At 41.7% G+C, this 18,843-nt stretch overlaps 1 long non-coding RNA gene across 1 annotated transcript in view; it reads left to right on the top strand.

Annotated features, from left to right (window-relative positions):
* Positions 1-2,271: 2,271 nt before the first annotated feature.
* Positions 2,272-18,843, top strand: part of LOC310767021 — a 962,895-nt gene continuing 946,323 nt past the window's right edge. Inside the window, exon 1 of the long non-coding RNA XR_014550582.1 lies at positions 2,272-2,454. This is a non-coding gene — a long non-coding RNA (uncharacterized lncRNA). The remainder of the gene's footprint in view (positions 2,455-18,843) is intronic.

Here is an 18,843-nt window from a genome sequence, read left to right on the forward strand (position 1 = left end):
GACGCTCTTTCCCTGTCCATAGGTAGAGGAGGTGGGGACAATGACATTCTGCACATGTGTGAAGAACCACTTTCCTAAATAAGTGCTGTACAAGTCCAGTTATAATGAAAACACCAAGGTTCCACATTTGCTGCCCTACCAAGCCCCAACTGACCTTCTTATTCTTATTCTTTGTATACTATCCTTCATCCATAGATATCTGTGCGGTTCAAAACAGAAAATTAAAATTTGTTCTCAGGTCCATGGCATTATACATTCTAGCCAATGTAGTTAGCATAGCTATATTTTGCAATCATTCTCTTTGTTTTGCTTAAAACGGAGGCAAGGTTTGAAACAGACAGATGCAGAATGGAAAGTTTTCCGTCCATGAGATAAAAATCAAGTTACACAGTGTCAGGGCTTTGCCTACGGGTGGGCCAAACAGCTAATTCCATTCTGATCTGTCTCACTGGCACTCAGTCATCGAGCCATTCCAGCCCACTGTGCGTCATTTCATCCCATTCTGTCCTATTGTACACACATGGGACTTCCATGATGCTGGCTGCCTGGGTAAAGAACTCAGCTATAACCCATTGGCAATTATAATCTGAATGGTTTTTAGCAAAGCTAATCAGAAAATTGCCTGACCTATTAATCTAAACTGGAAATATATCAAAATTTAATCATTCAACTTCCTATTTTAAATTTTAATTACCTGATTGCTAACATGACTCTTGAAGCTATTTACAGCCATCAAATTAGGGGGTTAACCATTAATAATCTTTTAGTTTTCATTTTCCTCATTTAAAAACTCTTCCTTTTGTTAAGAGCTTACTAGCTATATAAATCCATAATTTACAAATTCATTCCATGCTTTATAAAATAATTTATAAGAACTTTGATATATTAACAATTTTTAAAAAATAATAATAATATTGTAACCATGTGTAAAAAGAATCCTACATTTTTGTGTAGAACTGACACAGCAGACTCTTCCATTGATTATTTTTTGACACTTTTATGCTTAATCAGAGCTCACTTGGTTTTGGGTGTACGGTGCAGTAAGTTCTCTTTTAGCAAAAATATTCTACCTTTTGTGTAACGCTGCAAAAATTCTCAATTCCCCAATGATGTCATTTAAAATGTTTCACCACATCCCCTTGTAAGTTACAAATGGGGATGGAAAAAGATGTGCAATACAGAGAGGATTGTGGGCCCTTTTGGTAGCCGACACAGGACATTCTGTACTTTGATAGAAAATGACCATATTTTTGCTTTAAGACTAATTTAAATTCTTTTCATAGGTTACTGATTTGTAGGAATGTTCCTCTCTAGTCCATCTTCATATGTTCCATATTACAAAACAAATATTTCGCAACAGAGCATATATATAATATTAAAAGCCTTTTGATTTAGGATCCCCAGAGCACTCTACGATACCGCAAAGCTGGGTCAGCCCCATGCTCAGGAGCAATGCCAGTGTAGGGTAGGACACAATCCCATGCTTAACCAACAGTAGAGCAAATGCTACAACAATAGATGTTGGAACAATAGCCAAAGTAGCAAAGCTGACCAGACATGCCCACCGAGTCCCTGGTAGCCTCACTACCACACACCGATCACAAGACTGCTTGCTGCTGATACCCTTCACATTGCCCAAGCAGGTAACATGAGACATAGCACATAGTGCTATCTGAATAGTCCCACGATATCACCCAACATAGTACACAGGTATCGTACAACCAGGCAGCAGCAGCAACAAGGAAACCACAATGCGCCCCCCTTGGTGTCCAGTTATTTCCCCCCCTTCAGGATCCATCACTAAACCAGGACTGAAAAGGTTGACCAACCTCAGGGCTGACCCAAGACATTTTGACACCTGCGGCATACCACAAAATGGCATCCCCCTCCCTGCAAGGGGAAAAGGGGTGAGGGAAGATCTACATCAGGAATAAGGCAGCATAAGGATCCTGCCACCTGAGGCAGTTGCCTCACTTTGCCTCATGGGTGTGCTCTGGCTGACATGTTAACTACTGTTTACCCCAGTAGAATGTCATGAACCATGAGGTAGAGTCAGCATCATATACTAAGAAAAGACATCACACAAGGAAAAGCTGCCAATGACTCTTACTACCTCTGGATTTGCTTCCAAATGACCTGTTTACTGATCATTCACCCTCATTTTCTTTTGGTGAGGAGATTAGATGACAGCAGCTTTTTCCAAGAGCATACAAGGAGCCCCACTGGATCAGGACATAGACCCATCTAGTCCAGCACTCTGTTCTCACAGTGGCCCACCCACAAGGCAAGGTGAGGCGACTGCCTCAGGCGGTAGGATTCACAGGGGCAGCAGATCCGGCCTCCAAGGAATGCATCACCTGCTGCTACTGCTGCTGTGGTGACAACAGCTGAGGCACACTCTTTGAAGGCCAGATCTGTCTTCTCCGTGGCAGCCCCCCATCATGTGGCCTCCTGGTGAATAGCAAGTGCTGCTGGTCTCTTCCCAACCCTAGGGAAAAAAGTGTGGGGCTGCCCTCTGGGATCTCTTGAGCCCTACTCCCACCTGACATGATTCAGAACCTTTGATTCCCACTTCAACTGCTGGGTAAAATTGATTTGATTCCCCCCTTGTTCCTAATATAGAACTTCACTCACCCCCCTCCCACTGTTCCCAGTGTGGATCTTTATTTCCCTCCTTTATTCCCATTCCTCCATGACTAGTCATCTCTTATAAAGGGGTTGCAGGAACATAGGAAGCTGCCTCATACCAGGTCAGACTATTTGTCCATCTGGCACAGAATTATCTATCCTGACTAAAAAATGACTCCCCCTGGTGTCAGGCAGAGGCCTTCTTCATCGTCTGCTAACTGATCCTTCTTAACTAGAGACACCAGGGAATTTTATGACAGAGCCATGGTTCTTCCTCTGCGGGTATCAGAGCAGGACAGAACTGCTCCCTTTGTGAGGGATGTCATGGTTGTTAAGTCAGCACAAGCCACTCTGTAGCCTCATGCAATCAGATCAGTAGATGCATCAATACTACAGACTATTCTTTTTTCTTTTAACAGGGGGATCACTAAAATGAGAACAGGGGAAAATGTGTACAGTCTAAAGGGAACATTAATATTATTTCTTGAAAAACGATTGTTTCTGTATGATAGTTTTTTTACTAATTTTTATGCATTTGTTTATGTGTTGTCACAGTATGGTCATGGGGTAACACCAAACAGCAATATGCATATGAGCAAGGGAAATCATCATTGGGTTTTGTTTTAATTCTTTTTGCTCTGGAACTTTCCATGAGAAAACCCACTCTTTAGTGCTCAATGGAAGCAAATGTCTATCTGCACAAAACCCAAATTGACGTTTCTTCTGACTGAGTACAGTGGTACCTCAGGTTACATACGCTTCAGGTTACATACGCTTCATGTTACAGACCCCGCTAACCCAGAAATAGTACCTTGGGTTAAGAACTTTGCTTCAGGATGAGAACAGAAATCGTGCTCTGGCGGCTTGGCGGCAGCGGGAGGCCCCATTAGCAAAAGTGGTGCTTCAGGTTAAGAACAGTTTCAGGTTAAGAACGGACCTCCAGAATGAATTAAGTACTTAACCTGAGGTACCACTGTACTGCATTTTTGCAGGGAAAGCTCTGAGGCAAAAATAAAACATGCTTGGACACAAAGTTTTAAAACATGGACCTGTGCCTGGAAAGAGTGGGGCAACTGGTAAGGGTGGATAAGCCCTTGCTTCAACACTGGCAGTGGGACAGTAGAAGCAGAAGGCTAATTTAGTGGGCACAAGGCAGTTTGCAGACCCTCCAAGTGTCCCTGTTTTCCAGGGATGTCCCTGATGTAGAGATGCTGTCCAGGTTTCTGATTTGATCCTGGAATGTCCCGCTTTTCCTTAGGATGTCCCTGTTTTCATTGGAGAAATGTTGGAAGGTATGGAGTTATCTAACCCCCAAGCTGTCTGCAGGCAATCCTGTATAGGGAAGTTTAAAAAAATGTTTAATATTTTATTATGTTTTTATATATGTTGGAAGCTGCCCAGAGTGCTGGGGCAACCCAATAAGATATGAGGGGAATGGAATTATGGAATGGGACATGAGTTTGGTATGGCACACACAGCTACTCCCAACCCCTTAGCTTGTGATGGTTGGCTCACCCTGTCTAATGATAGGGCCGGCCCTCTAAAGACTGTGGAAATGGTATCAAAGTAAAGTCTAATATGGGAAATTAGGATTTAGAAAGGATCAGATAGAAAGCTTGGTCAAAATCCATAAAGTTAAGGACAAAGAAACAAGTTTACCACCTATCCAATGGTAGGAATTAATTTATACAGAAAAACACTCTATAGCGTGAAAACAAAGAATGAAAGGTTAGAATAATAGAGTGTTGTTAACATTTCAAAATGGTTGACATTTTTGTAAAATTATCTGAGAAGCAATGTTCCACATGTATTGTAAGACTTCCTGGGCACAAGGTACGACTGATTCTATTTTGGGGAGGCTATTGGAAAATGGAAAAGAAAGCTGTAAACTAAATATAGATCATTCATTTCATACACACAATCTGACACATTTTTCCTGGATTCACATTAAACATTCTGGTTTTCTCCCTTTTAAAGAGAGTACATGTCTATCAGGAAATATGCAAGGTGTTATTAAAATGTCCTTTGATACTGTTTTATTGCTAAAGAACCTTTTCCCCCCTATGGGCCCGAATGCAGCTGAAATTAAAAACTTTTTTGTATAAGTCTGATCTAAGCATAGGAAAGAAGTGGTTTCTATGGATTGCAAGAAGGGTTATAAATGATACCCTGCTGCTGAACTAATTGAATTGGCTGCCAGTTAACTACTGGGCTAAGTCCAGGATGTTAACATTGGTGTGCAAAGCCGTATACAACTTGGGACTGGGATATTTGAAAGATCATTCACCCCTTATATACTAAACTGACTACTGCACCCTGCAGGAGAAGGCTTCTGCAGATTCCATCTCATTAGGGAATTTGTATACAGTGTAGGAATTGGGCCTTTTGTATGGCAGCAGCTACGCTTTGGGACTCCCTCCCATCACATATCAGATGTGTGCCACCTATATTACCTTACTGGCAACTATTATAGACCTACCTTTCCCAAAAGCCTTATCCCAGTTTTTATTTGTACAGTGGTAGCTCAGGTTACATACGCTTCAGGTTACATACGCTTCAGGTTACAGACTCCGCTAACCCAGAAATAGTGCTTCAGGTTAAGAACTTTGCTTCAGGATGAGAACAGAAATCGTGCTCCGGCGGCATGGTGGCAGCAGGAGGCCCCATTAGCTAAAGTGGTGCTTCAGGTTAAAAACAGTTTCAGGTTAAGAACGGACCTCCGGAACGAATTAAGTTCTTAACCTGAGGTACCACTGTATTGTACTTGAAATAGTCTTTATAATCATGTTGTTGTTGTTTAGTTGTTTAGTCATGTCCGACTCTTCGTGACCCCATGGACCAGAGCACCCCAGGCACTTCTGTCTTCCACTGTCTCCCGCAGTTTGGTCAGACTCATGTTTGTAGCTTCAAGAACACTGTCCAACCATCTCATCCTCTGTCGTCCCCTTCTCCTTGTGCCCTCAATCTTTCCCAACATCAGGGTCTTTTCCAGGGAGTCTTCTCTTCTCATGAGGTGGCCAAAGTATTGGACCTCAGCTTCACGATCTGTCCTTCCAGTGAGCACTCAGGGCTGATTTTCTTAAGAATGGAGTGGTTTGATCTTCTTGCAGTCCATGGGACTCTCAAGAGTCTCCTCCAGCACCATAATTCAAAATTTATAATCATAGGCACTGCTGAAATAGAAATAGAGCTGAATGTCACCAGCGTACTGACGACACTTTGCTCCCAAACTCCTATTGACCATCCTCAGCAGCTTCATATAGATCAGGCACGTCCAACTCACAAGAGACTGTGATCTACTCCCAGTATAAAAATTCTGGAAGTGATCTACCCATGAAAGGGGGGGGGAGGCAAAGCTGTTGACCTTTTTTTTGGGGGGGGGAATCACTCACCTAAAAGAATGTCACAGCGGTTTACGAAGGAACGGAACGGAACAACAGAGTGGGGGGGGGCAGGGTCTTTCAGTGCATTGCTTTTCACAACTGCCAATCGAGAGGGGTCCCGCGGGCATCCTTGGATTAAATAGTGGCCCACAGCACTCCACAGCATATCTGCCAGGGGATGAAAAAACACTCTGCACATGTCCATGTAGCATTACTCTTGTAGCATGGTGACCCCCAAAGAGGGTGCTGTACAGATTGCTATTGCTGGCACCAGGGGTGCCATCTAGGGTGGGCCCCCCAAATTTTCAAGTAGGGGATTGGGCCCCCTCAGTATTCTGCACAACAAGCTCATGTCACCCACGCACGGTGCACGGCGCGCTTGCATCACGAATGCAAGCCGCATGGTGTGTGTGCAACAGATCAGCACATTGTGCAGCATGTGAGTGACATGAGCACATCGTGTGGTGTGCGCGTGTGACATAGGCATGTAGTGTACCTGCCCCCTCAATCACAGGGGCAAGCCGGTGTGCCTGGCTGGCACACTTGTGTCATCATCATCATCATCATCATCATCATAATAATAATTTATTATTTATACCCCATCCATCTGGCTGTGTTTCCCCAGCCACTCTATGCGGCTCCCAATCAAGTGTTAAAAACAATACAGCATTAAATATTAAAAACTTCCCTAAACATAGATACACAATGTCATTCAGGACAGTTAAGCCAGCAAATTATTATATGTTATTTTGAACAGTGCAGAGCTTAGACCACAGTTGTGGGGGAGCTATGGTTTGTGGTGAGGGATGATGGAAATTGTAGTCTGGAAGGCCACCCCTGGCTTAGTTTGTTGGTTAGAAGTCTTTTCATTGTCAATGCATTCAGGATGACAGTGTAACGAAACAAATTCCCCACCTGAAGTTAAGGAAAGCTTGCCGTTTGGAAATATTTCTTTCTAAATAAAAACAAAAAAGAAGGGTAAATTAGGCACCGCGCCTCTTAACAAACGAGGCAGTGTTCTTCTGTGTAGTAGATCTTTGTTACTTTCTTAAAGCGTCTCTATGTGAAAGTTTGTTTCTGGAGTTTATTTTGAGGCTGCATTTCACAGACCATGTAGATTATTTCCATTTGCATATGTACATGCTGCGGTCTCCCAAGCCTCAGCCAAAGTGGGTTAGGGGAGGGAGATTTTTAAAATAGAGGTGGTAGCCCCCAAAGCAGTTGACTTTCAGTCTTTCTGTCATGTGCTAAACCTTCCAGCTGTATAAATGATTTAAATCAAGATAAAATCACCTTGTGGTTTTATTCCCCCCCCCACCTACAATATATATATTCTCAGCCACTCACTCTGAAACCAGATTTTCTCCTGTAAACACATCTCTTCAAATGTGGCTGTGCAGGTGCGTTCTTATTCTCACTGCAAATTATATCAAAGCTCCTTTTATTGAGGCAGCCACAGAACATATAGCGCTGCATTCTTGATGTCTGGCCCTTCCAGGTTGCAGTCTGTCTAAACAAGCATAGCTCAGATCAGAGAGTATGGACAGAGGATAACCCCTTCCACAAACAGTGTGTGACTTTGAAAGCCAGCCCAGCAAATATCTCTCCTCTCCCCTCTGACTTGGGAGAGGTGGTGCATTTCATACCTTCGGTCAAAGGGTTCTTTGATGTATTTGAATCTCCCTGCTCGCTCAGGGACGGGAATAAGCTGGAAGCTGTTCCTGCTGCCATTCTAAAAGGTTAAAGTTTCAGGTCAGGCTGAGACATGATCTGCAAAGTTTTGCCAAGACTATGTCTGATCTCAGATTGTCCCCAGAACACCCAAAAAGTGTATCTGATGTGCTGGCATGTAGATCATACTGAGCTGCTGAACTCTTTGGCTTTTACAAAGCCCGGAAAGGGAGCGGGGGCCCCTTCTCAGACCTTTGTTCCTCTGATTCACAGTGGAGGGATTCCAAATGTCTGGGGCCCATATTTAAAAGCTGGGAAAAAGGGAAGTGTTTCTTTCTTTTTTTAAAAAAATAGTCTAAATGAATATTTCACAATAAAAGAAGTCTGTATGAAACTTAGGGTGGTATTTCTGCTGAGACTCTTAAACTACCACCTTTGAGGCTTAACATACTCCTCAGAAATCAATGTTAACTCTGTTTGCACAGCTTTTGTAGTTATAGAACAGGGCCATAGTTTTTAAGATTCCTGGATCCATTTTCAGAAATCTTCAGGAGGATTCCTGTTTTCAAATTAGTTTTAAAGTCCCAAGCATTCAGCTTTTTATGAAAAATCCATTTGCCCTTCTGAATTCCAGCCAGTTACCTCAGTTTTGTAATTCTCAATATTAAACTCTTGCTTCACTTAAAAGCTCTACATATATTTGCGAGTGCCCCTTACTCGTGGGTATTCTACTCCTAGGTCTGAAGAAAAGTAATGACCACAAGTATTTGTTTTGATTGCAATAGCAGTGCATCTTGGGATATGTTGCCTTAAGGTTCCATAAGTAGTCTGATATTCTTGCCCATGCTTTCACATTTTAAAGAAATTTTAGAAATTCTATTCCTTCTTGGACACATGCCAGCCTGTTGCTTAGCTCAGAAGGAGTGTGGTGGACGGGGGGGGGGAGGCCCTCCCCCAATGTTTGGTTCAAGTTGGCGTCACTGATGGAGAACCACACATGAGCGGAGGCATATGCACATAAAATAGAATCTGCATAGAAGCATAGAATCTGCATCACAAATAGTGGTGTCACCAGAACTCTAGGCTGTTCATAATTTCTGTATGTAGAATAAGACTTGACTCTGATCCAAAATTGCAACATGCCCCTTATTAAAACAGAGATGTACTACCAATTAAATTATTTTTTTCTGCACCTGGGCTGTCTGTGTGGCCAGCATGACTAAGCAACAAAACTCCATCAACTTTGCACATGCTCAAATGCTGCTTATTTAAATACTCAATGTAATGGAAAGTTCTGCTGTTGGTACATGTGGAACAAATTTACTTTCTACAATGACCAATCTGTAACACATGACATTGTGACAAACAGGGATGGAAAAAGAATGTAGCACTAAGAATACCATGTTCCCAAGAAGGACATGTGCTAAAACCTGGCCAACATTTGTAATCTTGGAAAGTAGAATCTTTAGACTTGCACACCAGCTGGCTGATTCAAAATTGCAACAAGCTCATATCACCAGCCTCTAATCACAAGTGAAGCTCCATATGTAGTAGTGGGTAGGATTAGTCTGAGCTCTAATCAGGGCCGTCTTTACCTGGGGATGCAAGGGATGCGGGGCACCCGGGTGCCAAATTTTGGGGGTTACCAGGCGCCCGCCACTGAAGTCGCCTAAGCTCTTAACTATTTACCTGTTATGAAATAATAAATAATTTTGATCAAGCTAGAAAAACAAAATGCATATCTACCTTGGTATTACCGAAATGTGTACCTACTGGTTCACTAAAGGGCTTTCGACTTTGTGCGCTCATTTACTAAAGATGTGCCATTTGTCATTCACAATGGCAGTGCTTGACTCAACGATGGCGCTTGCCATTCTCAACGGCGCCGTGCAGGCGAAATTAACTGTTACATCATAATAAAAGTTAACTTGGGGCTAAACTAAATTTGGGGGCTCTGGGCGGATCTTTGCACCCCGGCAGCGCATATGCTAACGACTGAACTGGCTCGAATTCATAATATTGAATTGCCACTGGCACACCTCATTATATGGTGGAGAAGCAGATGTCCCCTCCCCTGTCATGCACAGGAAATCTCCAGGATTGGGTGCCCATGCAAGGGCAGATATAGAATAAAGCAGATACCCATGTCACAAGGCATTTGCATGGACTATCTGTTTCATACATGAGGCCATTGCATGACATGGATTCATAAGGCACATCTGCTCCTCAGCTGCTTGAAGAGGAGCAGCAGTAGCAGCAACAAAGCAACCAGGGACAAGAGAGCATAGATAGCTAGGTGGTAACACCTTGACAACAAAGGTCTATATAGTTAAAACTATGGTTTTCCCAGTAGTGATGTATGGAAGTGAGAGCTGGACCATAAAGAAGGCTGATCGCCGAAGAATTGATGCTTTTGAATTATGGTGCTGGAGGAGACTCTTGAGAGTCCCATGGACTGCAAGAAGATCAAACCTATCCATTCTTAAGGAAATCAGCCCTGAGTGCTCACTGGAAGGACAGATCCTGAAGCTGAGGCTCCAATACTTTGGCCACCTCATGAGAAGAGAAGACTCCCTGGAAAAGACCCTGATGTTGGGAAAGATGGAAGGTACAAGAAGAAGGACAACAGAGGATGAGCTGGTTGGATAGTGTTCTCGAAGCTACCAGCATGAGTCTGACCAAACTGCGGGAGGCAGTGGAAGCCAGGAGTGCCTGGCGTGCTCTGGTCCATGGGGTCATGAAGAGTCGGACATGACTAAACAACAACAACAACACCAGGTAGCTAGGTAGCAATGCTTTACATGACACAGAAAGTCAGCTTCCCCATCAGGAACATTCCATATGCCAAAATAGGTCCTCATGAGGCCGAAATAATTTCAGTGTGCAGAAGCTCTCTCTCTCTGTCTTTCTGTAGGTGGCATTTAGCAAGGATTTTTCTTCTCCTAACCAGGCACCACAACAACCCCAAACCATACCAAATATAAGAGCAAGATTAAAGGCATGCAATCTTCCCCTGGCATTTCCCCCCACAGTGAGCATATTCTGCAGAAGTCTTTCTAGGAGAAAAAAATATCTGCAAACCACAGACACCAGACAAGTTGTTTGGATTGAGAAAAATTAACCAAAATCTCTCATTTTTTACTTGGTAACTTCTCTTAGCTAACAGAATCATTTTGCCCGGACTTTAAATCAAGGGGAATGTCATAACTTGATTAAGCACCTTTGGAATCATGTTATTAATTCATATTTTAAATGATCTCTCTTTAGCTCAGTTCTGACATCAAACCAAATATGAGAGTCCGTAACACCAGGCAAGTTCCAGGATTTCTTATGAGTCAGGTACAATTATTCTACAGGAAGCTTTGGGTCAAGATAACATTGTCTAGACAAAAGATGCTAGATTTTCTGTTGTTTAAACAAAAACAAACATCAGAAGTCTAACAAGCATTAAGGGTTTTACTGAAACTAACAAAAGCCAAGAATGCACAATGATAAAGAGGATTGTATTTGCACAAGGTTTTCAAGATTTATTGTAAAATATTTTAAATTCCTAATGAAAAGCATTCTACATTCAATCAATAGCTATATGAATCTTAAGGCTTAATTAGACATTGTGTGGAAAAAGCTTTTCTCCATGACTTTTAAAAAACTACCCTAGAAATTCACCAGAGCAAAACTTTCCAAGTTTAATTTGAATGCCACTTTGGGAAAAATCTGATATATGAGAAATCTATTGAGAAATGCTGCTGACCATTTTTATTCTAAGTTAGGCTTGCTATACGTCAGGAAAATTCCTGACATATCCTGGTTTGGGGGTGTAAAAATGGCGTTAGGGTGAATGTATACCTGGATGTATGGCAACATGATGGAAAAAATAGCAGAAACAGCTGAAATGCTTACAATCACAATCTTGTGGGCAGGTTTCCTCCAAAAAGCTCAACAATTTGGGTGGTTTCTGCAGGTGTCAGAAATATGGCAACGCTATTCTACATTCCTACACTGTTATTCAGCTTGTTTCTGACTTTTCGAATTTGAAATTTTAGTGCTTATTTTGTTTTGTTTTGAAACTTATGATGGCAGCTTTTCATGTGCAGGTTCAGAAACAGAATTTCTTTATGATAAGACACATATTAAACTTATCATTAAACATGATAAGCCACAATGTATTTTGTAGCACAGGGGAAGAGTGAACTGCTGGAACATAAATATAAACAAAAATACCAGCTTGTATACAGGGATCTCTGAAAAATCTTAAATGATTTGGCTATGTGCTTAAGGGCCCTTGAACCCAGTAGTATTGTGGACTTGGTGCTGCATGCAATTTTTTTGCTGGGTCCACACAATGTTGTCCTCATCAAAATGGCACCCCATATTTTCTCCACCCAATTAATCCAGATTTACTGTTTCCACAGGTTTGGTTTTAAAAAAAAACCTTGGCAGATTTTCTGCAGAAATGGTAAATTCAGATTAAACTGAGATGATAGATAGATGATAGATAGATAGATGATAGATAGATGATAGATAGATAGATGATAGATAGATAGATATAGATAGATAGATAGATAGATAGATGATAGATGATAGATAGATGATAGATAGATAGATAGATAGATAGATAGATGATAGATAGATAGATAGATAGATAGATGATATAGATAGATAGATAGATGATAGATAGATAGATAGATAGATGATAGATGATAGATAGATAGATAGATAGATAGATGGATAGATGATAGGTAGATAGATAGATAGATAGATAGATAGATAGATAGATGAGACGATGTCATGTGGAATATAACCCAAAATTTACAAATCATAAACATCATTATATAACGTATGTATAAGTCCATAAACAAGAACTAGTCAATGTAATGAACTGCTGTCAGGGAACACCACGATGTAGGCAGAATGCCTTTCAATAGATAATGTCCCACAGTATTGTAGTGGTGGTTGCTGCAACGTGTAGAATTCAATAATGAACAGCAAACAAGCAGAACAGTGTTTCTGGATTAAGTCAACTGTTTCAAAGATGAATTTTTGTCAGCTAATAATAATAATTAGTCACGTGTTGTGGCTGTATTTGAGCAGGGTTATAAATCTAGCGGTGCAGCTTGATAATTTCCAATGGATCCCAACACTTCAGTGGTGGCATCTAAAATGTTGGAATCTGACACCTGCAAGCTATGTCTCAATAGTCCCACAAATGATCACAAAGGGACATTTCTGTACTGTATGTGGGAGTGGGGCTAGATGTTTTCAAATAACAATAAAAAGCAACACCTTAACCAAATAATGTCAATCCTATTTTCATTATTCAGAACCCATTTTCCTTCCACTCTAAAACCAGACCCAAATATTGTCTCACATATCGAGGATCTAATTTATTTGCTTGAACTCTCAATGGAATTCAAGCAATTTTTAATTAAGTTGGTTGGATGTTTTGCCCTAGGACAGGCTGTATAAAAGTCTTCAGGGTTTAGTCCATTATTCTTGTGTTGCTGGTGTTTACATTTGAGGAAAGTTCTCATAAGAGCATGTTTTAAATTAATTCCACAAAGAATGCCTATCTATGAATATATTGCATTAGATTATCTATTTTCCCACTGTATAAAACTACTTACAGTATTTTGCCAGTATCTTAACAGAAGTTGAGTATCTCCTGGTTACTATCATCATATATATGTATCATTAAAAAAACCCTCCAAAAAAAACCCTATTCAATCTTGACTTAAACATAGAATCCCTTCATCATCACTCCTACCATCTACAGATGGTAAGGGCAATTTGGCCATTTCCTGCTAGGGCTGTGCTCAGTTTTTAGTATTTTTTTCTGTCTTCTGGCACATTTTGATATTATTTTTGGCATTGTTCCATCTTGCCTTCTTTGTATATATTACTTAGGTGTCCTGCATGCCCTAAATATTGGGAAGAAAGGTAAACAAACATTTCATGTACTGTTTTCTTTTCTGTGGATTAAATGCCTGTTCCATTTGTATGATTTTCCTCTTTCCCGCTATCTCCACAGCTACAGATGATGATGATAATGATAAAACAAATGTATGAGTTGGATCCAGACATCTCCTGAGTATAGAAGATCTCCACTTAGTGGACATACTCACAGGCAGTTTTTGCTGACGCTCCTGTTTGTCCCATGCCACCCCCAAGACTGTTCTGGAAGGTCCACCAACCACCTGGAGCAGAGCTTTTTTGTGAATCACCTTGAGATTTTTTTTTTATGAAAGGCAGTATAAAAGTGTTTTAAATAAAGTATTTTCTCAGGGGACACAGGGGGGCACATGGGGGGGGGGAACTAAGCCAAAATTCACCTCCCCTTCCACTTATGGAAGAATGCAGTTGGTAGAGTTCTGCTGCAGCCACATCTGCATCCAACCCAAGTTTCTTGCTGCATTCTTAGGCTTCAACACATGCTACCCAAGAGTCCAACTTTGAGTGGGACATCCCAGATTTACAGACGTCACCCCGGCTTCTGCTTGAAATCCTGGATGTCCTGCTTCCTCTGCCTCACCTCCACTGCCTCCTTTATGATGGAGGAGGAGGAGGAGGAGGAGGAGGAGGAGGAGGAGGAGGAGGAGTTTGGATTTGATATCCCGCCTTTCACTCCCTTTAAGGAGTCTCAAAGCGGCTAACATTCTCTTTTCCCTTCCTCCCCCACAACAAACACTCTGAGGTGAGTGGGGCTGAGAGACTTCAAAGAAGTGTGACTGGCCCAAGGTCACCCAGCAGCTGCATGTGGAGGAGCGGAGATGCGAACCCGGTTCCCCAGATTACGAGTCTACCGCTCTTAACCACTACACCACACTGGCTCTCAATGATGCCTTGGCGGCCTCTACCATAGTCCACCACGGCCATTGCACGACTTCCCTAACTGCTACCGTACTCCCGGAAGTGGGTGCAGCAGATCTGGAAGAGTAGCACATCCGATATTATATATACCTTCTCAAATATTTTAATAATGAATGTGACCAATGACTATTTACTTGGTTGGCTACCTGCAGCATTGTTTCATCTGGAATGTTTTTTTAAAAAAATAAAAAAATGGGGGGGGGTAGATTTTTGTATCTTAAAAGAGTCTTGTGAATGCCTTACTGTGTCCAGATTAAGATTCACATCATCTCGAGCAATTTCCAAGAAGTGGGTTGAATCTGAGCATGCATTTAATCATCCATTTGATTGGTTCAACAGCATTTGATTGGTTCAACAAATTCACAGAAAATGTCAACTCTGACTGGCATCAACATGTTATATAATGTCACATTTGGTTTGCATATCAATTATTTTTCAGTTGAGGCGCATTGCGAAAGGTTACTATATGAAATACTTGTCAACACAGAGGTTATCCACATTTCCATTGTTGTTATTTTGTTCCATTGGATCGGTTTTCACATTTAAAGTTGAATTTCAGGGTGACTCCTGTAGTGTATGTTTATCAACTAAATACCTTGCATGTGGCCCCCTTGAAAGCTGATTCAGAAGTGTGGTCTGGCTGGAGGAGTTAGTTACTACTCTGTGCAGTGGCCAGATGAGGAATGACCACTGGGAGGAGTGCAGAGAGAAGAAACACCATGGTGCACCTGTAGCAGCAAAACCAGACCCCTTCATCTGCCCCATCTGCAGTAAAGCGTGTCTCTCCTGTATTGATCCTTACAGTCAAAGCAGGTGCTGGAACTCTCCAATGGTTTGACTTTACCCCCGAAGGCACATTCTTCCTTTATCCCCCAAGACAGATGGATGCCAACAAAATGTGCAGACTCCCAGGCTTCATCAAGAATCAAGTTTGATTTACCTTTAACTCAGCATGCAGTGAGTTCATACATAAACAGCAGAAAACCACAGTCATCTTCAAATATCTAAAGGGCTGTCACATGGAAGATGGAGCAAGCTTGTTTTCTCCTGCTCTGGAGGCAAGAACCTGAACCAATGGATTCAGAAACATGCTGTCTCTGACAATCAAGCAGTATTGTTCATTCCACTCATAACCTGGTCTTCCACCAAACAACTAAAAGCAAAGCTGCAACCATGTGGATGTCTCCAATGCCAAATATACTTAGCTTCAGTCAAAAAATCATCTCATGGGTTTAAGAACCCTCGTTTTATGCCTATATCAGCAAGACCTGAAGGCCCTGATTATCTTTGATTCTGTTATCTTTGTTTCTGTTCCTGTCGCCCTTTGTAGAAGATCAATACCTGTTTGATTTCTCCTGAAATGTCCGCTGTAAAATGGACTTTTCAACTTGCTACCCCATGAAAAAGCAGCTCCACTTCTCAAGCCTTGTCAAATTAGATATCCTAATTCTTATTTCCATATGATTTTTTCTTGGAGTTCCTTTTTGTGTTATGTTACATTTACTTGGCTTTACGGCATTCCATTTACTTGGCTTTATAGCGTTTATAGGAATTGACACTACTCTGGCATTTCAGACACGCCACCATTCTAGTCAGCTTCCAACTAATTCAGGAAAACAACTATTCATGAAATATTTTCCAGCATGATGCAATTCTAAATAGCAATTTTCTAATTGTGGCTGTCCTGCATGTCGACCTTGATGTGGAAAATCTAGTAAGTTCACCTTCCTATAAATCAGTTTTATGTTTTGACCCAATAAGTGAACATGCCTTAGTTTCCTTCCTTTTCTGAGGGACAGAGAGCTGCGAGAAATAAAAGATTTCAGTGACAGAACAGCAGCTGGACAGATGGACAGATGTCAGGCACTAAATGGTCAGAACAAAGAGCTTTAGTCTATGGTTCTGTGCACATTACCAGCTTAAAATGCAGCTAGGCCATTCTTTTCCGCAGGTTAGGGGGAAAACATATCAAAATACTGTCTTTCATAGGAAATGACAGGATACAGGATAGATATGGACTGTGGCTAATGTTGTGTGCCCACTGCTTCCTAAACCAGTGGTGGAACTGCACTGGAAGATGAGTAAACAGGATTGTAAACACAGTCAGTCAGATTGTGTATCCATAGCAGTGACCCGAGGAGGAATGACCACTGGGAGGAGCACAGAGAGAAGAAAAGGCTTGGTGTATCTGCAGCAACACAATTGGACGCCTTCATCTGCCTCAGCTGCAACAATACATGTCTCTCCCATTTCGGTCTTTACAGCCACAGCAAGCACTGCAACCTTCCAACAGCATGATGTCACCCACAAAGGAGCACAACTCCATTGTCTCCAACAATATGCATCCTACTTCTGCATGAACAGTGTTGTATTAAGCCGGGTAATTACTTTCCACCAATCCTGATTTGAACTGATGCTATTGCTTTTTGGCAAAGAATAGGGAGCATGCTGGGTTGGTAGAGTGAGGCAGGTGCCTCAGGTTGCAAATGCTGGTGAGGCAGCAGAGGCAGCCACCCTGAATGTACCTTCTTAGCCTCCCAGCCATTTCCCTCTGCCGGAGGATAGAGTTGTGAGTGCCACATGGCCTGCTCTGTGAAGCTGCTGACCTCAGTTATGGGCGGGAGATGCTGCTCAGACAAATTCAATGGCCACCCTAGTCAGCTTCTGTATGTGGAATGTCAGCAATGTCTAGGCAACATGATGACCATGTACATATGCAATAGACAATCTTTATAGAATTCCTTCAAACCATAACAAGTACAAAATGAAATCTTTAGTCTCAAAGTCTCTGGAAATCTTTAAATGAAGCGAGGTACCAGACTCTGTACGATGAAAGACAAGCTGTGAAGCTTTGTGTATCCAGCAAATATGATGTCCAACACTGAACAGTGATTCCGGATATTGACTACTGTTTCATAGAATTCTTCGTCAGCGCGGTGGGAGGATATAGAATTGCTTCATAAACTGAAAATAAAATTTTACAGACGATGACCTGCATGCACATATCACTTACAAAAATTATGTATATGGAATGGCAGGGGGAGCCATCTTGTCCCTTACGCCAGGCAGCAAAACTTCTTGGGCCTTGGGAGCATGCAGGTGGAGCAAAATTTCCTGAAGATGGTGGGGTTTTTTTTAAGGACTTCTGGAAGAGTGGTTTTAGAAGGTGATATATATTTGCTGCCTGTTCAAGTGATAGCTTTGCTGACCCAGAACAGTCCAGCTGCATTCCTAGGACAGAATGTCTGATGGGAATGTTGCTAGTGCTGCTCCCAGAAGGACTTGCAGTTGGGTGGATGAGTGCACCTTCAGGCATGGTAAGACCACTCAATTATAGTGCTTATAATTTGCCTGGCACCTGGGAATAGTCAAATATACCTGCATTTTCATGGATGATAAGAGTATGTGTAGAATATCTAGTCCATCTTTAACATGGATGTGTGTGCTCTTTTTAACATCAACTGCATGGCCAATAGGGCCCAATTTCACTTTTCTCTTAAGCATTTTCCCCTGTGTGTGTTGGGGGGGGACATTTGAACACCACCTGGGATGACCTACTGAATAGTTCATAATGAACATATGGGAGAAATGATATACATGACAAATGTAGCACACAAATGCCCATGCTTGTCGAGAGGTATCTATCTGTTCTCCTCCCAGTCACTGGTATAACTTTTAAAAAACCCCATAAAATATGGACCAGAAGGAAAAGTGGGACAACAGCAGCAAACATTTACACTCAACAGTGATTCATTAGGCGCCACTGAATTGTATGGAACTTAAGCTGAAAGAGATCTAAACATTGTGCACCAGGCAGAGTGAAAATCCAGGAAACCACACTGTTTCAAAACATCTTCAAACTGTTTACAGAACTATAACCATGCCATGCAAATGCTATGAAAACATGATGTCAAAAACAATGACAATCAATGGCTATTTGGCTCCTGTATCAAAATGCCCACATGCATCAAGAATGTCCTTTTCCATGTCAACTTTGTGTGGCCTGTATCATACAGAGACCACGAGTAAACAATATTAATGGAAAATCTCTCTGTGTGAAATGATATGCCAGAAAAGCAGAAGATAAAACACACATGAAGACGAGCAAACAAAACCACAATAAGCTGTAAATTAAACACAAGGAAGCTCACATATTGCAGGAAACCCAAACTATAATGTAAAGATTGTTGTTCTTTCCTGTTAACCATGAATCTGTCATCTGTAATGGAACATATTCAAACAGAGAAAGCTGAATCAAGTTAGGAAAGCTGCCTTGGGGAGTTAGGGGTCCTGA

The sequence above is a fragment of the Podarcis filfolensis genome (assembly GCF_964270895.1).
Source record: "Podarcis filfolensis genome assembly, chromosome: 1".
In the NCBI taxonomy this organism is placed as follows: domain Eukaryota; kingdom Metazoa; phylum Chordata; class Lepidosauria; order Squamata; family Lacertidae; genus Podarcis; species Podarcis filfolensis.